Source organism: Chaetura pelagica, unplaced genomic scaffold, assembly GCF_000747805.2.
Source record: "Chaetura pelagica isolate M959 unplaced genomic scaffold, ChaPel_1.0 scaffold399, whole genome shotgun sequence".
Classification (NCBI taxonomy): Eukaryota; Metazoa; Chordata; class Aves; order Apodiformes; family Apodidae; genus Chaetura; species Chaetura pelagica.
In genome coordinates this window covers 1,425,905-1,436,600 of record NW_009970719.1, presented here as the reverse complement: position 1 = coordinate 1,436,600, position 10,696 = coordinate 1,425,905, and the positions used below count along the sequence as shown (strand labels likewise).

Genomic DNA, 10,696 nt, shown 5'->3' with positions numbered 1-10,696 from the left:
CCAAGAGAAGCAGCTTAAAACCAAATGTGAGTATTAAGGTTCTTTTCTATTATTCCTTTATTTGATAATGTTTAACTGTAGTAGTTTACAAGGTACCTAATTTAACATTTTGAGCAAGTACATTGGAATTTTTTTTCTGCAGACACAAACTTTCTACTTCAATTAGATGCAGAATTCTAGACATATATTAAAAATATATATATATATTAATTTTGTGTACCAAAAGAGATACTACTTTTTTCTTTTTTTTTTTTTGTATTTATGCAATTGTTTTCATTTTATTTTTTTGGCTCACTCATTATGTTACAGGAAGATTGTTAGGGGTTTCTTTTGTAATGAGGTGAGAAAAAAAAAATAGTGTCTGCTGTTCCCTGTGACATGTGAATCATCAGTTCTACCTCTTAGCAAGATTTCAGAGCTTTTTATTGCAAGAAAACTTTCTAGATAGTGTCTTTCCCACTCAAGTCACTTGTTTCTAGCATAACTAATTTTAACACCTAACACAGATTGTGTTTTTTTATTATTTTTTTGAAGTAAAAACAGTTTCCAAGCTGGTGTTTAGAGCACTACTTTGAATTGTTATAAAAATCAGCTATCATCTCCAGATTCTCCCTCCGTAAGAGACTCTGTTTTACCTTTTAGTTATCACATTTTTAGGATCATAATTTTGGTTGGAAATTCGAAAGGAAAAGTAGTATTGAAAGGATATACCATTGTTTACTGAAATGGTGCTGGAAATGTGTGCCTATATTGCCAGATTAAAAAGGAAATAATGGGTAATAGTGAAATTATTCCTTAAATTAAAGCCCGTGTATATTAATTGTACTTCTGCCTGATTTCATCACAGCAGTCTTTTTAATATTGAGGTAATGATTAAATGTTGACAATTTCCATTTCAATAATGGAAATGTTTGAAAATATGTTTCTTTAACTGTGTCTTTTTCAAAACATCTGCTTTTCTATCCATAGCTGGACATAGAATCTCTTACATTGAGAAGACAAGGTTTAGATGCCTTTTTTTTAGTTTGCGGTTAATATTTTCACCCATGTTTTTCCTTCTGTTTGTGTGAGGAATTGACATTTCTAGAGTATTTTAACAGGACAGGCTGTAATGGATTTAATATATTAACATTGTAACAGATTGCCGATGGTCTTGGTGTGAAATTTTATTGCAGTGTCACAAAAGTCACTTTGATTCAAAGCTGTGTAATTGGTAGAAACTTAAAATGGCATCCTGACTGTCTTGTGGGATTAGACCAAAATGAAATCAAAAGCTGCTTGAAAGAGATTCTGATCAGTTGTGACCTGTGCTTCCTCCAGGTTCTTTGCAGGCAGTCATATTTTATGAAGCCTGTATTTTCGTTTGAGTTGGTAGGACATGTGTTCTGTTGGCTATCTACCAATAAGCCCAGCTTGCTTCAGTTTTTTTCTGTATCTGAGTTTTACTTCTCAAAAGAAAGAAAAAGTTAAAAACTTTCAGTGTTGCCTAACCATGGACAGACAGAAATGTGAAAATCTTAACCAGCTTGCTTCCAGGTGTCTAGCCCAAAAGTCAAAAGGTAAGAGGGTGCAATTCTGACCCTGCTTGAATGAGCACCCAATCTGTCGGCCAAACAGGCTGTTCAGGCTTTTAGACCACCTGGGGAGTAAAACTGACCTGTTTCTGCACAACTCCCTTCCAGTTAAGGATAAGGTGATATATCTAATTCTAGTGTGCTCGTAAAATGAATGGTATCCAGTTCAGCTTTTCTGTTAAAATCTCTGAAGCCCCAGGTTTGGAAGCTGGCCTGGTGAATTGCTGCTGCTGCTCCACTCATGCTCCTGCAGCCCATTTCATTCTTCTGGAAACAGCAGCTAGAGTGAGAAAGGAGGCTCTGGACCCCTCATTTCATACATTATATTTTCCTGTAAAATGTAAGAGGGAATGGAATGAGGACTGTTTTGTAGAAATATGCAAAGATTACTCCAAAACCACTGAACTGATGTACTGAAAACAAGTTCATAAAGCCCCATGACATAAAATCCTGCAGCGGAGATACAGTGAGGGACAAGACTGCTACAAAGGCCAACTAATCTCCCTTGGTTGCCTTTGTAATGATGGCTACATTAAATTTCTGCTAGAAATCACCCTGGAGAGGACTTTATCTCTCTCTTTTAACTATAAAAAATGCTTTGTTCATTAGCCTCAGGAAGCTTAGGTTAGCTTTTGTGAGTATGCCCAGTCTTCTCTGATACTGTACAATATACACAGCCTGTCACCCCTTCTTGTTTCCCTAAGTCTAAGAGTTTTCTTTCATTCTTCTTCATTCATGCTAGCAGGCTGCATCTCAGCCATGATTGCCTTTGAGATTGGATTTTTCTAGGTCTGCCTATAAGGACTGGCAAATCATTGTACATCTCAGTGTAATATGGATAATGGATCTGAGCAGGCTGCTCTATTTATTGCTGGCCTCACTCTTGGATAGTTTGTAACTTGGAAAAATCTTCATTTTTCTATAATGTGTCTTCATGCATCAACAGGAGAATTGATAGGAAGAAAGACCTAGTGACAGGGCATGGATAGTTGTTGACAGAGCATGGATAGTTGTCGACAGATCACACACACAGGAGACCAGAATTCAGTCCAGAGGGACCTCCAGCAGGTTTTTCTGTGCTTCAGTTCCCCATTTATAAACTGAGTTTTTTACACTGGAGAGAGAAAAATTAGTTCAAAGCCATGTTATCCAAAACTGTCTGAAAACCCAAATTAACCGGAAAATCCTTCATAATTAGGGTCTCAACCAGTGTAGCCCTAAGTGTTCTGACAAAAAACTGGAAAACAATCCATCCAGAATATTTTGCAGAAGAATATTAATAATAATCTCAGAGTAATGAAGGACTATTGCAAAGTTCACAACTGGAACTTTTAGTTGCTTCAGCTGATTTTAGAAGTGCTTCTTACCTGAATCACTGAAGGTTGACCAGCCAGCAAGCTTTGTACAGTGTTTTCCTCTACCCCAGCCCAGTGTCATGGATCCAGCCTGAGGAGCAGGGCAGTCTAATGGCAAAGGTGTAGGAACAGGCCTCTTCCCAATCCTCCATCCAGGTTTGCTCTCTGACCTTCGCAAGTCAACTACTTTGCTTTGACAAGTATTAACCTTTCCATAGACAAGTATCTCACAACTGTGTTTTAGGATTATTTTTTTATTGTTATTAGAAAAGCATTCTGAAACCTTAGAAAGGAAGGCTGTAAAACACTTCAGACTATTAGATTATAACTCCATTTATCAGAAGCCCAGAACAGTAGTAGGTTTTAAATCTATTTGGCTGAAAATCTATTTATTAGGAGCCCAATCTGTCTCAAGTGAGCTCTTCAAGTTTCAAATTCAGCCACATCATGATTCATTTATGTATTATAACATGCAAAATTATGGAATAATTAGAGTTCTGTGACTCTATTTGCATGAAAAGAGAAAGGAAAAGATTAGAGGAAAAACTGTTTCACACTGATCATCTAATTGTCAATCTTTGTTTAGTTTGGTGCTTGAAAATTGAAAAGCATTGAGAAACATTTCCAATTAAAGGCTCAAAACATTTTTTAAATACAGTAGAAGAATTCTTAATTTGCCTAATAACTTGCTTTGACTTTTTACTGAAAACATTTACCAAATTCAACATAAATAGCAAAAAAGACTTAAACTGTTTGTTTTTTCCTCAGTGTAGTTTCTGTTGCTGCTTCCCACTCTCCTCATCCTCAGGTGGACCTTATCCCTCAAAGCTTGTCAGGGTTGTGGACTCTGAGCATTAACCCATATTGAAACTGGTCAATTCCATTCTAGGTTTGCAGATAAGGGGCTGCATGTCAGGCTTCCTATCATCACTTGAATACACTTTACCTGTTTATGTGGTTTCATTGTTCTACAATATCCTTGAGTTAAATATTGTGTTCTTAAAATGTTCCTAAATGTTAGAAAACAAGTTATTCGTTCCTACCAAATCAATTCCAGAATTCAAAGACTTTACTGATGGTTTTTATTTGTCAGACTCAAATGCTGACTCTCTTGGGTGTTCAGATACTCTTTAGCCTTGATTTTCCTTCAGTCAGAATAGGCCAATTCTACACTGGAACCAGGTTTTAGATAGTATGTATGTATAATCATAGAAAGAAATCCACTCTGAAAGTGCTAGTGCTAAAAACAAACAAAAAAAAGGACTTTTTCACATGCCAGAACATTACAAAAATCCCAGCAGGGTAGTAACTGAAGGGTCAGTAACCTCACATCATAATAAAGAAAGACAGAATACCACAGTCTGCTCATTGCAGGGTCTAATTTTAAATCATAGCCACTTTTAGGAAGATAGATTATGTTAAAATAGAAAGAAATATGTTTCATGTCTGGCACAATGGTTTTAAGTCTGAAGAGCAATGTTAGGATACCCAGTCACATAACTGTCCAGCAGACCTTGTCTCCTAAGTAGGCAGAACAGGTAACATAGGAGGCACAAAGCTTTCAAGTATATGGCAAGGGTCACGGGCAGGACATGAACAAAACCCAGGCTGAGTCTCTCTGAGGACTGATCCATGTTGCTGCTTTCAGGACCTGAGAACTGAAAATGAAACAGAGTTGATGCCATGAGGTACTCTCTCTCATTTGACAGGATATTGTCTACTCAGCTACTTAAAGAGACTCAAGAGGTCTTCAATTAACTTTATTTTTCTGATTAGCAGATAATGCACACAAAGCCACAGATTTAAAGAAAAAAAACAAAACAACAAAGAAACCTCCACATTTTTTCTATACTCACTCCTAGTAACATTCTGTTATTTTTCTTCCCTGGTAGAAGACCTTCACTTTCTCCTACTTGCCTCATCCTTCAAGGAGTTCACTGTCTTTAAAAGTCCTGTTGTCAGCTTTTTTTCCAGCACTGAGTTTTTACATTGTGAGTCATATATTCTTTTGCTGTGTTGGAATGATGATTTACTATCAGCAGTGAATATGGGACATGCTGTAAAAGAATATGTATATCTGAATATTTTCTCTTTTTTTCCCCCAAGGACCTGCAGGCTACCCTTGATGCACTTGCATATTTAAACTAATAAGGTTTTCCAGGTTTACAGTCTGTTTAAAACAAAGATGGGGCAGAGGAAAATAGGAAAAAGTCACCCTGCTATAGTTCCACATCTTTAGTGAAATGCACACACATCCAAATTGTACTAGTGTTTTACTGGAACCTTGGTGCAGATGGTGAGACTTCATAAGTGAATTGTGCTGGGCACTCCCCAGCAGATATGAGGACACCAGCCCTAACATGCAAAGTTCAAAACCTAACCCAGAAAATATCAAATTGCCTAATTTGACATCCATTAATTTAGTGTAATTATTCAGTTAGATTAAATTACATACTTATGCAAGTGTTTCTGGGGATGTGTTCTAATAGGAGACAAGCCAGACATTCATGTAACACTTAGGGGAAGCAGAAGGCAGTTAAAGAAGTCTGGCTAAGAACACCCACAGTGTATTTTCATGTTGGCTGGTTGTTGCCCACTTTCCTGTAAACTTTTCTCTGTCTCAGTCATGTTGTATAACCAGTTCATTACTGTAAAAGTGGTAGCATACAAGGATTACCACATCTTCCAGGTTTTCTCCACTGACCTTTCCTGGGCTGCCCACCTAGCAGGTTCAATGCATGCATGCATGCTTTAATAGGGTTGTGCTATTATTGGATCCTGGTATTCCAAAGAGATTGCAGTTGCAGAGGATCATTACCTTTTTACTTTCTTAAGGGTCTGAATCTACCTTTTTTGTGATTTCTAGTGATAGCTGCACTAGAAAAATAATTGAATTTGGTTCACTTTCTCCAGTGCTTGTTTGTAGGCAAGGGGTACAAGATATCTGCATTTTTAACCACGGTTTGTGTCTTTTCCTGCAAAAGTAAATTGGCAGTAAAAAAGTAAAGTTTTTTTCCAGTTTTTCTGAAGGAATTAGACCACTTCTGTGTCAGAGCTTTGACACAGGGAATTAGTGTTGTTCAACTAGAATGCATTACCTTTGTACATATAATTACTTGATCTTTGATTTCTCAATTTAGGCATAGACAAGTATTTATAAAGTCACTCCTGAAATTACCCAGCCTTCTAGCATGTTTTTTTAAGTACTGGTAATTATTCCGTTTCTGTTATTTCAAATTTAGAAATTCAGAAAGCATCATTCCATGGACTGAGCTGCTCTCCTATCTTTACTGTCAGACTAGATGGAGCAACATGGAATCATAGAATCATAGAACGGTCAAGGTTGGAAGGGACCTTAAAGATCATCAGGTTCCAACTTCCCTGCTATGAGCAGGGACACCTCCCACCAGACCAGGCTGCACAAGCCTCATCCAACCTGGCCTTGAACATCTCCAGGGAGGGGGCTTCCACAACTTCCCTTGGTAACCTGTTCCAGCACCTTACTACCCTCATGGGGAAGCATTTCTTCCTAAATTCTATCCTGAATATCCTCTCTTTCAGTTTAAAACTGTGACTCCTGTGAGCTTAAAAAGCAGTCCAGGGCTTGTCTGCAGGACCATGTAATCTCTGTTTTCAGTGTAAAGTTTGGTAAGAAGATGGCAGCCCAGTCTGATGGAGCTCTGCAAGCAGCAAAACTTGTTGTTGAGCCTGAAAATCTAAATACATGGGAGCAATGATAACTGAGGTAGGGATCTTACATACCAACAGTCCTCGCAGTAGTCTTTGCTCTTCCTGAGCTGTAATGCCACCTAGCTCACAACAATCTTTAAATAGAGCTGAGATCAGAAATCTTTAGATTTTTTTTTCATTTTTATAAGGTGTCATATTTTTTATTACAAAAGTGCTGCAGCTCAGGTTATTTTTTCCTCAGAAAACTGGGTCAGGTTGGCACAGTGCAGTTGGGAGAGAAAAGGAAAAGGCTTTGCAGCTGCAGCAAATGCTTCATTAACACTTGGGGAGTTTATGTTTGATTTTTGGGGAAAAAAGGTCTTTTTTTTTTTTTAAAGAGGGTAATGAAAATCCTTTCCAATTTTAGCTTGCTGTTAACATTGCTGCTCCTGCTCATCTTTTCCTTATTACTTATTTTATTTCTTAAAGCAGTCCTAAAGTAGGTCACAGGCTTTTAAAGAACCAAGCAGGAAAATAGTTGTACTGCATAGTCAGTTGTGGGTTTGGGTTTTTTTTTTAAAGGGTTTTAATTTGTGTGATGTGGCTGTTCACAGTGCTCTTCATCCACCTTTATGTCTCTGAAATAAAATGGAAGAGTGGAGATAATCCAGCCTCTGCAGCTGATGCATCTGCAAAGACCAGAAATGCATTATTTTTATTAAGATGTTAGAAATTCTAGTTGGCATCAGCATTGCCTGTTGAGGTACCAGTGACAAGGCTGTTGTGTTTCAGGGCCTGTGAGCACTTCGTTCCCTGCTGTATCACAGGCATCATTTCCTATTCCTGTTGTTTTCCACAGGAAATCTTTCCATCCCACATTTTCAGTAAGGTGTGTCCCTGCTTGGTGGTGTTAGTATATTGCTAAGGTGCTGCTGTACATTTGGTGGATTTCTGCTCAGCTGTGCAAGCATTTTAACATTAGTGCATTGAACAGAGGGGAACTGGGAGGCAGATACTTGATGTACAGACGCTGTTTGGGCAGAGCAGAAACTCACCAGAAAATTTGAGTACACTTTATTGCATGACCCTTTTGTACCAGATGCAATCCTCAAACCTGTTTTATGGTTGACTGAGAACACTGCCAGGATTTTACAACAACAGGAACACCAATTCACAGCTGAACTATTTCATGGCTTCATTTTATTCTATAAATCTGATTGTAGTCAGGAAGGAATGAGCTCCATAACAAACACAGGAGAAAATTCAAACTCTACCAGACTATAGGAAAGACTGTAAAAAATGTGGGTAAGAACGATTTCAGAGAAATAAAAGAAATTCTCTGAGCCATCACATTAACCCTGCTTTTACTGCTGCTGGTGAAGATATTGACAGGAATCTGAGCAGGTAGAAATGATTTGTGCTTTTGGTTAACAGCTTGGGAGAAACTTGAATCGATACTGAGCACTGCACAGACAGTTTGTCTCTACTTAAACTGTGTTACTGACCAAGCAATGCTGCTTGTCAGCTGAGCTTCTTGTGTTCAGAGTAACAGGGCCAGTTATTCTGGCCTGAAACCTCTGGGCACTGGTGTAGTACCTGTGTTAAATGATGAGTCGCACCCTCTGGCTCTCATGTGTTGCTCAGTTAAAAAAATAAATACATAAATAAAAAAGGAAATTATCTAGGTTTAATTCTGTAACCAGTTAACAATCTTTCTGTCTGCCTCTTCCCAAAAAACCCAGCTTTCAGCTACTACATTTGATGTTGATTTGTGACCTTTAATTTCTCTGTATGGTGGGTTTACTGTGATGGTAATTCTTGAGTTTTACTAGTAGGGCTCACAACAGAGGAAGAATATCCATTAGGAGAGGTGGATACGGAACCATTAATTTGAATTTCACTCAAGCTCACCTCACTAGCAAGTACAAGTTCATTGGACAAGCTGGATGCTGCTGGTGAAAGTTCTGTGGCTGAATTAAAGCAAATACCTAACTTGCTGTAGAGGCAAGGAGGTTACCTACTCTGTAGCCAGTAAAGAGAGTTTGATGGTTGCAGACTAGTCAGGGCTTTTCCACAACAGCACTTCTGTATATCTGTGAACACTTATTTGAGGTACTCTCACTGCTCTGATTTTTCCTAGTTTGAATTTTAAGTAAGAGGCAATTTATGCCATGCTGTGATAAAAGAAGAATTTAGATAGATTCAGCAGCATTTGAATTTGCATGGTGTAAACAAAGCAGACAGCAATACCAATTAAGGAGAAAATTACAGAATTCCTGGGATGCTCAATCCTCTAGTGAAGCCAGAGCTCTTGCCCTTTTTTGCTCATGGCTGTGGGGTGTGTAACCATGGTACTACGTAGTGTGGTGTGGTTACTAAATCAGTCTCTAAATGAAATGCTTTGCTCAAGGAGTCCACCAAAACCCTGTTACTTGTGGACCTTGAAGCAACAAGGTCAGATTATTACAGCACAGTCCTGTTTGGCATCCGTCCTGGCTGCTGAAATTTAAAGCTTTGCACTCACTCAGGTACTTCCAAGACCTGACTTTGTGTTATTCTGCGTCAGCACAGAAGTAAAACAGCTTATTCAAAGTTTGTATCTTTGTCTTTTCTTTCCTAGAGATACATGTTTTGACTTGATCTGTAATATTGTTCTCTAGCCATTTTTAGAAGAGCAAAAATTATTCTATCCTTAAACGCTCAACTACAATTTCAAGGTATCACTGGGGAAAATTGCAGTTACTCTAAGGGAGGGAAGAGAAAAAGCTAAAGTATTGCCAGTGTTTTGAAAACACAACATGAATTTAACTGTCTTGCAAGTTCATTTTCTTGAGGGTCAGGGCTCATATTAGGTCTAGGCACAGTAACAACACAGTAACTGGTTTCTGGGGAATAGCAGGCATCTGGAGAAATCAAGAAACTGTGATCTCAGAATTGAGGAAAAATTTCCTTGCAGAACCCTGTTAGAAACATTTTTTCTTGTAATGCTATTATTAGCTTTACAATGCTGTCATAACCTTGAATCTTCAATGTATTTTGTAAATGTGATTAATTCTTCTGCAACTCCCACATAAAACCCCAAACAAAACACCAAACTAGGGAAAATGAAATAAGCTAATTCCTGCCAAAGCATGTTCCAACATAAAAACATGTGCTTCACTGAAAATAACCAAGTGCCTGGGACAGCTTACAAGGGTGTACCCCTCATATCAATTGAATTTTCTTAGAATTCAGTGTTGTTATAATGATTCATTTTGCCATCATTTTTCTTTCTTTATGCCTCTCCAATGGAAAGATTTATTCCATTTTTTTTGTATTCTTAAGAAAAAAGATGATGCAGTACAAAGGCAGACTTATTTAGATTAGGAAATAGTCCATTAGAATTGCCATAAACAAGGGATACAGTATTTTTACATACATATCCACCTACATGTATGTATATATTCATTCCCACCTAAGTAGTGTTAAGGTTTCTGGGCTTTTTCTACTTACATAACACAAGGGTGTGAACACATTTATAGAAAATATCAAGAGAAATTATTAAGAGATACATAAGAGAATGAAGAGATAGATTAACATTGTGGCTGTGGTTTTTAGCTCCAGTGAGCCACCAAGCATTCCTTTCCTGATGGTTCCACATCTATCAGGTATCACCACTTCACAACCATTTTCTCACAACTTTCTTCACTGTTAAGTGCTCTGCATTTTATAGGAAGCCATTTGAGTCTACAGAAAGTCCCTCTCCTAATATGTTGGAGCTAACTTCTAGCTTGATCTGCTGGAACAGCAGGCAGACTAGCCAGCTCTGTTGTTTTATTTTCATCTGCTTTATAATTCATACCATAAGGCTGCTGTGTTCTCAAATCTCACCCCAGGGACTCCAGTTGCAATATCCACACATCCTTTGCAACATCTCTGCTGCATTCCCTTGGAATGTTCTAGCACTGCAAGGCGTATCACACATCCATACCTACTAAATACATTAAACCTCAATGGTATTTAGCTTTGTTCCAATTTAGATAACAAAAACCTTGTTTCCCAAGGAATGAAGACATTGCTGTCTTTCCCTGTGCCTAGGACACGAGTTAGCAGCAGGAA

At 38.0% G+C, this 10,696-nt stretch overlaps 1 protein-coding gene across 1 annotated transcript in view; it reads left to right on the top strand.

The window, feature by feature from the left end:
• FHL5 (four and a half LIM domains 5) overlaps positions 1-10,696 on the top strand; it is a 21,573-nt gene continuing 10,877 nt past the window's right edge. Inside the window, exon 1 of the mRNA XM_010006318.1 lies at positions 1-26. The gene's annotated coding sequence lies outside the window, so the exon portion shown is untranslated. The remainder of the gene's footprint in view (positions 27-10,696) is intronic.